Source organism: Chinchilla lanigera, unplaced genomic scaffold (assembly GCF_000276665.1).
Source record: "Chinchilla lanigera isolate Chin_1 unplaced genomic scaffold, ChiLan1.0 scaffold00060, whole genome shotgun sequence".
Lineage (NCBI taxonomy): Eukaryota > Metazoa > Chordata > Mammalia > Rodentia > Chinchillidae > Chinchilla > Chinchilla lanigera.
This window is the reverse complement of record NW_004955461.1, coordinates 1,696,986-1,707,636: the sequence shown is the minus strand read 5'-3', so window position 1 is coordinate 1,707,636 and position 10,651 is coordinate 1,696,986. Positions and strand designations below refer to the sequence as shown.

The 10,651-nt window shown below is 42.6% G+C and overlaps 1 long non-coding RNA gene across 1 annotated transcript in view; it reads right to left on the bottom strand.

Annotated features, from left to right (window-relative positions):
* Positions 1 to 1,415: 1,415 nt before the first annotated feature.
* Positions 1,416 to 10,651, bottom strand: part of LOC106150034 — a 47,009-nt gene continuing 37,773 nt past the window's right edge. Inside the window, exons 3-4 of the long non-coding RNA XR_001236573.1 lie at positions 3,174 to 3,379; positions 1,416 to 1,741 (exon numbers count right to left, since the gene is read on the bottom strand). This is a non-coding gene — a long non-coding RNA (uncharacterized LOC106150034). The remainder of the gene's footprint in view (positions 1,742 to 3,173; positions 3,380 to 10,651) is intronic.

Below are 10,651 nucleotides of genomic sequence, written 5' to 3'. Positions count from 1 at the left end.
CTCAGCGGCAAAAGCGCCTGCCTTGCAAGCGCAAGGTCGTGAGTTCGGTTCCTGGTACCGGAGAAAAACCAAAAAAAAAAAAAAAAAAAAAAGCTTAAAGGACCAGGAAAGCATTCAAAGGTAATTAGCTCCCCAGGAACAAAATGTCAATGACTAGTGGTAAACCTGATTTTATTTCATTCATTCTTTTTCTTCTATCTTTTCTCCCATTCTTAGCACTTCCTATAATATGGGCCACTGGAGAGGCACCCTACAAATATTTTGTTAAGGTGAATACCTGTGATGATTGTTGGCTCCTTATGCTGATGGAGTGGCATCAATATATTTTTCCATTGCCATGTATTTTCCATCCTTGTCATGGAAGACTAGAAGGCTAGGGGTGCGGTGTCAGATATAGGTATTATCAGAAGAGAAACCTCAAGGATCAACAGTAATGCCCAGCCCAAGAGTAGGTTGTAGAGTTCCTTAAAATGGAGAGTAAGGTAAGGCATGTGGTACCTATAATACAACTAAACTGAAGCAAAATCCCGGAAGCTATAGTTCCCACAAAAGCAAGAATCAGAACATAACCAGAATCCAGAAACAAAGCTAAGCAGGCAACAAAATGCAGATCAAGTGAAAAGGGGTCAGAAGACAATAAGCAAGTCATCATGTGCATGCTGTGGACAAGACTGTTGGAATCGTGGTCAATATTGGTGCTAGACATGAATGTGTGGATAGAAGGGAGATAGAAGGTCAGAAGGGAGAGTAAAGATGGAGGGTACCCTCTGGAGGACCACTAGGGCAGCTCTCCTTGAAAGAAGAGCAATTATTTCCATTTTGGCTCAACCTGGCTCTATTTCTGTGTATTGATATGTACAGAGCTGGCTAAGATTTGGCTTTATCCCTTCAATTGGCTGTAAGTGATGCAAATGGGTCTATCCAAGGTGCTGATGTGTAGTCTTTAAAGCAATAGGACAGGGAAGTAATGCTCCACCTATAGCTCCCACCTATAGTACATGTGAGCCAGGCCGAGTGATGCTCACTGTCAGCTGAGATTGAGCTTTGAGAAAGAAGTGGTGACATCTCAGGGGATTGTGATTATGCCTCAAAACAGAAGCACCAATCCCAAAACACTAGATACTGCTCTAACCTGTGATTTAAAGATTACTTTTTCTGCATAGCCTTCTCTCTGCATATTACAGAGGTGACTGAGGCCTGCTACCTAGGCCAGCTCACAGCACTCATCTACTTCCCACCTTTCTCTCAGTCACTCATCCCCAAGCCACTCCCTTCTTCATGAATTATTAAAACCTGGGTTCAGTCCTGAGTCAAGGCCTTTGTTCCTGTTAGCCATTACTCTGACTGGACTTAGGACCCCCTTGGCCTCCCACCATTTTAGATATATGTTTGTATCTTTATTTGCACTATGGGTTGCACTGGAAGTGGTAGATTGGAATTAACTCACTAGAACTCCAATAACTTTCCCCTGGGATTACAAATACAAATTTGACTGAACTGTAACAAGGTCCTGGAACCTCACAGTAAAGCCTAGCTGAAGTCCATCTTTGTCATGTAATGTTTCCCTAATTCTTCAAAATTCTGATTACTTCATTTTCTGGCCGTCTTTCCAGTCTTCTGGTTAGCCTCTGTTTTTATGCTGTGTGAAATCATTCATCTGGTTAAACTGGAAACCAACAGTCCTCTTGGATAATGAAGTCTTCATTCATAAATGCCATCCCACTCCACTTTCATCTGGTACCTACAGAAAAGATGGCTTTTGTTAGAGCAAGCTCAGGAGGGAGGGAAGATGGAGGTGGGCACAATGTCTGACCTAATCTCATCCATTTGACTGGATTTCTACAGGAGATACAGTCACTCTGGGTTGAATAAATGCAAAATCAGTTTATATGAAAACTCTGGAGAGGCCAGACATCTAAGTTACAGCAATTTTACATTCAAAACAAAAGTCCTGCAGGTGTGTATTGTCTACATTCTGTGTCAGGGGGTTGTGGTTGAGTTGAACACAATAATTGTTGCAGATGATGACTGGTTTGTAGCATAACAAACTTGACAATTCAATTTTCCCGGCAATCTTTATGGAACTACTACTACCCCATTTAGAAGCTTTAATGGCTTGCTTGCTGCCTACAAGATTAATTCTAGGTCCCAAGGCTGTTGTCAAAGCCCTTCACTCAGGACTTTAAACTGGCTGGGTGTGTCTCAGGACTTGGGGGGCTGAGACATGAGGATCACTGCAAAGTTGAAGGCCAGCTGGGACTACATAGTGAACTCAAGGCCAGCCTGAACTGCATGGCAAAACTGTCTCCAAAAACAAAAACAAACAGAAAAAGGCCCTAAACTTTATGTTCTGCCTTGGCACCTAAGATTTCACTAAAAGAGGCATCACAACTGCTGTCCCTAAAAGCATGCCTTATACATTTCTAATTCTCTCTTTAGTCCCTCTAGTCCTCTCTAAGTCCCTCTTTAGTCAGGCCATCTAACAGTATATGCTCATCAGACACTTCTGAGCCCTGGCCACATGAGACCTCTCACCTGCTACTTCATATACAGCATCTCCCAGTGATCCCTGCAGAACCCTGTGATGTGGGAACTAGAGTAAGCTTCAAGACAGTGGGGTAACTGAGGCTTGGGCTGGGCATATTCTCAGTTGTTCTTGTACGAGGGGTATAATACTGCTTTGCCGGCAGTATTCCCACAGAGGCTTGCCACATCCATGCTGCTAATAATATCCTAGGCCCCAATATTTCCACTTGCTACAGGTCCCTCGCCCCTTTGCTCTCTACTGTCTCTAGAGTGGGAAAGAGAAAAATAATAGGATCTGGCATTCATAACACCAGCTACTACTGATAAGTCTTCTACACCCTCATTATTTCCCTGCTTTTCACAAAGTACTTCCTTAATGGCCACACCTGAGGGGCGGAGCTTGTTGCCCTGAGTAGCTGGCCAGACAGAGGTGTAGACAGGATTTTGATCTCGGTCAGGTTGCAGACTGGGCTCTCAGAGATCAGATACAAGAAACTGAAAGATTTATCAGGTGGACCCCAGTGGGAGGGACTGAATAACTTGGCTTCAATAGGTCCACAGAGAAGACCCCAGGAAGGGCTCTTGGTCATGCCTGGTGCCCCTTGGTTTAGCACAACAGTCTCATTCAGAAAATATCCTGCACTCACTTTTTGGCACAAGCAAGGCACCTGAGGGCTCCCATTTCCACTCTAGCTTGTTCTCAGTGGTTGCAGATGGCAGTGTGGATGGCTGACTTTTTGTCTAGACAGAAAGTACTCCCTGCAGCTCATGTCATCTCTCAGGGGCTGTCAGGCCACCTCCACCTCCTCACTGCCTCCTCCTCGCTGTTCTGTATTCTCCTCACTGCTTCATCCTGTGGAAATGAACACATCAAAGCCATATGGAGTCATTCTTTCTGGGTGCTTGTGTCCTTTCTCTCTTCTCCTTTTCCTGGAACATTAATATTAATAGCTTGTTTCTTCTCAGTTGCTTTCTTCTCCATCCTCAAGGGAGAGGAACCTTTTCTTGGTTTCCATGCCAGACGGCACACTTGTTTGAAGGCTGCCGGGGCTGCCAGGACGATGACGTCTCTGGTGTAATCCTGGGCTGTGCAGTGCAGGCATGTGATGCCACTCCACTGCCAACTCAGCTGGGCTGCATATTCTTCTGAACAGTGGACCTTTTGGAGGTGGGGGACAGCCATAGGCGGGCAATGTAACAAAAGCCCACTGAAGCCATGGCCAATTAATAATCAGTGGTTTGGGAGCCAGGCTGTGTGCTCAGAATTTCTGCATGGCTCATCTCCTCTCAGCAGCACAGTTCTGCCAGGTTAATGTGTGTATCTTCCTTTTACAGACAGGGAAACTAAGGCCCAGACTGTCAGCCACTTGTCTAATAGCTGGCAAGTTTGAGGAGAGAAAATCAAATCCCCTAAGTAACTCCAAGGCCCATATTGTGTACATTTACCACCAACTATTTCCTCTCCTGTACCCTCTATTCAGGCTGACTTGGCAGAAAGTGGAGACAGAAAGAAAGGCTGCTTTTGTGCTCCTCAGTAGGGCCCCTCCTTGGAGGAGAAGGCTGGCTTTGCAGGAGCCAGCCTTTGTGTCACTGTGTCCTCCTCCTCCACACCCACTCTGGCAGCCCTAGTGCCATTCCCAAGATCCAGAAAAGCTCTGGCATGGAGAGCTGAGACATCCAAGGCTTGTGGCCAGGTATGTGGCTGCCAGCCCTCAGGGAAGCCCCCTCTGTGTATTCAGCTCCTGTCCATAAACCAGGCTCAGACGTGTATTCAGAATCACCAGAGATGAACCAGGTTCACTGCGCTGGATTCTGCAATGGCACTGGGTTTGCTGGATGGGGTGAAAGTGCTTTGATTCCATGGAGACAACAGATGTGAAAGTGGTGGAGATACCACTTCTGACTTAAAAAAAAAATTAATGGGTCACTGGAATAATGAACAGATGAACTGGCCCATATATCTAGTGACTATTGCAGTTGAGAAGGGTTTGTGTGGCATGGCTTTGGTGGGCTTCCCCCAACCCACCTGTTATAGTTTGCATCGAGATGTCACCCCCAAAGCCTCATACAGTCATAGGGTGGGCCTCTAGAGTTTATGGTTCAGTCATGGTCCAATGCTGGGATTATGGGTGTGAGTGTCACACCCACCTTGGGGTGGGTCACCTACATACAGTATAAGGGAGGGAAGGGGGCTTGCTCTCTGTTTTTCCTCCATTTTGCTCTTGTTGCTTCTGCTATCTTCTGCTGCCATGAACTGTTGCCCTTTGCCATGTGCCACTCTGCCTTGGAGCCAGCTGATTATGGACTGAAACCTCTACAAACTGTGAGCTAAATAAACCTTTCCTTCCTTAATTCTGGGTGTCAGGTATTTTGTCTCAGCAATGCGAGAAAAGTAACCAAGACACCACCCATGAGTAACTCTTTCCTATTCTGTCAACTCTGATTGCAGCAGCTCTATTTGTGATCTTCAAGCACATTCAGTTTCCTTGACTGAGGACTGTCCAGTCTATATCATTTGGTTCATTTCTACATGCATTTTAGGACTCATCACACCTGTCATGTTAAATGAGGTTCCTCATCCTGAGCAGCCCCTCAAGCAGTAATTTATATAAAATGCCAGAGCTGAGAGGAGTATTTTCCTGCAAAGGATGAGATGATAAATATCCTCAACTCTGTGGGGCACAAGGATTTTGTCCTCAACTGTGCCCTTACAGTGCAAACACAGCCATAGATGAATGACTCACCCATGAATGAATGGGTCTGGTTGTGTTCCAAGAAAACTTTATTGACAAAAACAAGTAGTGAGCCAGTGCTGGCTCCCACGGTATCACAGACATAGACATTCCAAAAAAACTTTGTATTCTTTAATTTTTGCTCCTCTTCTTTCATCTCTATTATAGAATGATCTCCAACTACCTTAGAATTATCACCAACTAGGCACATCAGAAAGGACAATATGGCCATACAGGTCTGATGCCTGCAGCAAGAAGTTATAGACAAGAGCCACTAGGAGGTGTAAAATGTTCTGGAAGCATCCTATCAGCATCCTAGCTATGGTAGGGGGAGAAATTGTGTACCCAGAACCCAGGTGTTAGGACTGCATCACCAACCCAAGCAAAGGGCAAAGCCAAGTAGCTGGAACATCAATGCTCCTCTGATCCAGCAGATCTGCCCCTCTGCACAGGTTGCTGAGGCATCCCCCTCCCAAAGAAAGACCACAAGTCCTACACATCAGTATGTAGTCTTGCCCTCATAATATCTCTCCAAGAATTTGCTGACAGTTTCTTTAGTAAAATGGAGTGAATATGTTGTGATTAGTCTCTTCCTTTCTTCTTCTGACTCCACTGTATAAAGGGCAAGCAAGTATTTCTTTACTCTGCTCAGAAGATCAGTCTCCTTAGGGTATTCATACATATGAGTCCCTTGGATATACCCTCTCCCTGCGTCTTATCTTTCTCTGTCACTGCACTTTCAAAGGTGCAATTAATTAGTGTTTTGCCTAGTTATATTTTGAGCATCTATTTCCTGATTACATCTTACATGAAAACAGAGCCTGTGCCTGTGTTTGCTGTGGCATACCAAGTTTTTTCCCTATTCATTCACTGAATGAATAAGCCAGGAATGCAATGAACTCCCTAAGAGCTGCTATGAGACATGGGGGCAGATGCCTACCTTTGGGCTGATTATGACTGATCTGGACACCATGCCTACCAGAGGCAGAAGCTTCTTCTAAAATGCTTCTTCTCTGCAGAGGTAATGGAAACAGTCCCACTGCTCCTTATGCTAGGAAAGGAGAAGAGAATAGGGGATCTGGGAGGGAGACATCTGCCCATTACACAGTCAGATTATTAATGTTCTGTGGCAAATAAGAAACCCAACACTATAAAAAAAAACTTCCTGCCAGACATTGCAAGTATGGTAGTCCAGATTCTAATTCCACTGCTCAGGAAAAGCTGTGTGAGTCCTACAGACAAAGAGCCAGGGCTGAGTTACAGTCTGCAAGGCCAACATATTTCTGAGGTCTCTCCAGGAACCCTAATGGGAAAATTCAAATGAGGCCACCTGCTTTACTACATGTCGAAAGGAGCCTCCCTACCCCCCACTTCCCCAGTGCAATTTATGCTCCTAACCTCACAGTGTGGGAAATAGAATTTTTCAATGGATTCTTTTTTCAAAGGTCACTCACTGTCTTTACCAAGCCACCAAGCTTTTTATTGAAAATGGATTTAGATAAGTTGGGGTCTGGTGTGTCAGGTCTTATTTTTTTTTTTTTCTTTTCAATTTTCTTTCTCCTTTCAGGAAGGCTCCCATTCTGGTATAGTCAGGCCCTGCCGAACAGAGCCAAACCTGGATATAATCATTTCCTCTGAGATGAATGCAGGCTAATGTGGAAGAAGTCACTGAAACTGAAATTTCAGAAAGCTACAAATCCAGAGCAAGGGTATTTTTATCAATGGTGCAGCCTCACAAGAGGCAGACCATTAAAATCTCCTGTGTATGTGTACACATGTGTGCACATGTGTATGTGTGCGTGACTGTATACACACACAAAAGTTCACACACATATGCATGTGTGCATATAAATTATATAAATACATATATAATTATACATACACATATAGTCTTTAGAGGGATGGTATACAGTAATTAGCAGAGAGAGAAGAATTACTAACATCTAATTGCAATGGAAAGTGAAGTCATTTTTAAAAACTGTCATAATTTAACTAAGAAAAATTAGCATTTGGATGCAGGGCTACCAGTTGATAATAATGTGACAAACAAACTGTTTCAGGAAAACTGGGGTGGCTTCTAAATCCGTACTCTCCACCACACCCAAATCAGCACCAGCAAACTTTTGCTCCACTGGGAAAAGCCATGTGATGTGTTGAATCTCTGCTTCTGCCTCATTCCACTCTGGTTCCTAGTCCCTCGAAGAATATCCAGCCATGGACATTGGCTTTAAGCTTTGACTTCTAGGGCGGTACCCAGGCATAGGATACAAGCATGGAACTGCCCCTTGCTTCCAGGCCTTCGCTATTGTATCCAGAGACTAGAGGTGACATAGCTGCTCAGTGTGATCATACAGCCCATGCAGAAGCCAGCTCTCCTCTTGACCCTCCCTAGGTAGGACTCCAGGTGAAAAATGGACTGCTCAATCAGTTCAACTTATTGGTGGTTTCTACTTTCTTTCATTTACCTGCTTATTTATTTGTAGCCCTAACTTGGCTTTTACAGAAAACTCACTAGGCCTAGGGGTTCTAAAATTTCTACCTTATTTTCTGTGTTCTGAAATATGCAACACTTCTCAGTCTTGCCCCAGAAAATGTAGACCTCCTGGTCCTCACAGGAAGAGTCTACTGCCACCCCTGCTAACAGGCTCAACCTCCTGCACTACACCTCCCGTTCTATCTGTTTCCTGAGGCCTCTATTCTCATCTTTCTACGTTCGCTTTCTCATATGTGTCTTATCAGTGGCTTCCAAAACCACACTCTATATAGCCCTCTGGGTTTTCCAGGGGATTTCTGGAAGAAGCTGGATATAGCCAAAAATGTTCCACCCATAGGTGTCTATGAGACGTCCTTCTGTGTTCTGCAGGATCACTAGGCTCTTGGCAGGGAGTTTGCTAGCTTTTACATTTACAGTACCTAATAGAGTGGGAAAAACTTAAATGACAGTTATGCAAATTATTAATTATTAGATCATTAAGTGATTAATTTAAAATTCTATTTCCTATTTTTTATCTGAAACTATAGGCTTGATTATGGTACCCTTACATCTCAACAAAGGGCAAAGAATTATCTTGAAGCAAAACATTTTATTACTTTTTCTATTTTAATTCTTTTTTAAGAGAAAGGAACAAAACGAAAATAACAAAAACAAAGAAAACGACACAAAAACTATAAAACAATACAGAATTTCAAAGCAAGATGATAGGAAATCAACAAAGGTTTTGTATTACTTATTGTTACCTTCAAAGTAGTTGCTCAGATTATCAGATATAGATATGTGAGAGTGATCAAACAATTAAACATCAACTGTTTCTTTCAACAAATCAATAGAAATTAGTAGTACAATTATCTTAGATATCTTGTCTGCCTGTCCACATACACGCCCAAACACACACATATATATATATAATATATATCTCACTTTGTTCTTTGATTTTTTTCGTCTTTCCCTCATCCCAGTTGTTCTTTCTTATTAAGCAGTTTCTTTCCCTTTCACAATATTTATTATACCTTGCAGCTTTATTTACTCTTTCAGGTTCCTACATGAGGGGGACAATACAGTGTTTACACATGCGGGTCTGATTTATTTCACTTATGAGTATGATTTCTAATTGCATCCATTTATCTATAAAAGCCTCAAGTTTATCTTTATTTACAGCTGAGTAATACTCCATTATATAAAAATACCACAATTTTCTTATCCATTCCTCAGTTGATGGGCATTTGGATTGTTTCTAAAATTTTGCTATGACAAATTGTGCTGCTATGAACATGGGTGCATATATATCACTGTGATATGATGTTTTTAATTCTTCTAGGAAAATACCCAGAAGGGGAATGGCTGGGTTAAATAGGGCCTCTAATCCTAATTTTTTTTTAATCCTAATTTTTTGAAGAATCTCCAGACTGATTTCCAAAGTGGTTGCACCAGTCTACATTGCCACCAGTAGTGGAGAAGAGTTCCTCTTCCCCACAGCCTCTCCAGCATTTCTTGTTGGTTGATTTCTTCATGGTAGCCATTCTTACTGGGGTGAGATGAAATCTCAGTGTTGTTTTAAAGAACAGCTTTTTGTCTCTTGTCTGTTTTTTCCTCATTCTCACCGCCATTCCTTTCTGGGGTACAGCAAGAAACCAACAGATCTGTACACTATTCTAGGTCTCTTCTAGTTCCAGATGAATTTTAGGAGTATTTTCTCTACTTGTATGAGGTATGCTAATGGTATTTTGCTCGGGATTGCATTAAATCTGTATAACAATTTTGGAAGTATGGCCATTTTCACTATATTGGTTCTTCCTATCCATGAGCAAGGGATATATTTCCATTTTCTGATATCCTTTTCAATCTCCTTTTTCACAGTACTGTAATTTTCAATATGAAAATCTTTTAATTGCTTTGTTAGATTGATTCCTAAGTATTTCATTTTTTGGATGCTATTGAGAAGGGTGTGATTTCCCTAATTTCTCTCTCAATGTTTGCTGTTTGTGTACAAGAATGCTACGGATTTTTGAGTATTTACTTTCTATCCAGCCTCACAACTCTTAACTCTAGGAGTCTTTTGGTGGAGGTTTTTCGGGTCTTCTATGTAGAGTATTATGTCATCTGTGAATAATGATAATTTCACTTCTTCCTTCCCTATTCTTATTCATTTTATTTTTCTCTCTTGTCTAATTGTTCTGGCTAATGTTTCCAGAACTATGTTGAAAAGGAGTGGTGATAGTGAACATCCTTGTCTTGTTCCTGACTTTAGAGTGAAATCTTTTTCAGCTTTTGTCCACTGAGTATGATGTTGGCTTTTATCACACTGAGGTAAAGACCATTGATTCCAATTTTCTGCAGGGTTTTTATCATGAATGAATGCTGGACTTTATCAAAAGCTTTCTTCCCCTATTGAGATGATCATGTGATTTTTGTCTTTGATTCTCCTGATATGGTGTGTCACATTTATTGATTTGCATATGTTGAACCATCTCTGCATTCCTGGGATAAATCCCACCAGCTCATGGTGTATAATCTTCTTCATGATTTGTTGAATTCTGTTTGATAGTATTTTATGGAAGATTTTTGCATCTATGTTCATTAGAGAGATTGCCCTATACTTCTCTTTTCTCACTGTATCTTTCTCTGGTTTTGATATCAGGACAATACTTGCCTCCAGGAAAGAGTTAGGGAACATTGTTCCCTTTCAATTTCATTAAAAAGTTTGAAGAGCCCGGCCTTCCGGTTCCCTGGAAGGATGCTTCCGGCGCACAGGGAGCTGTGGGCGGGGAGCTCCAGCCTTCGGGCTGGCTAGCTTTCTGCCTGCTGGCTCCCGGAGGGTGGGCCCCCAGCGCACGGGGAGCCTGGGGCGGGGAGCGCCGGTTTTTTTGGGTCTTTGGATCGGTGTCTCACTCCCGGC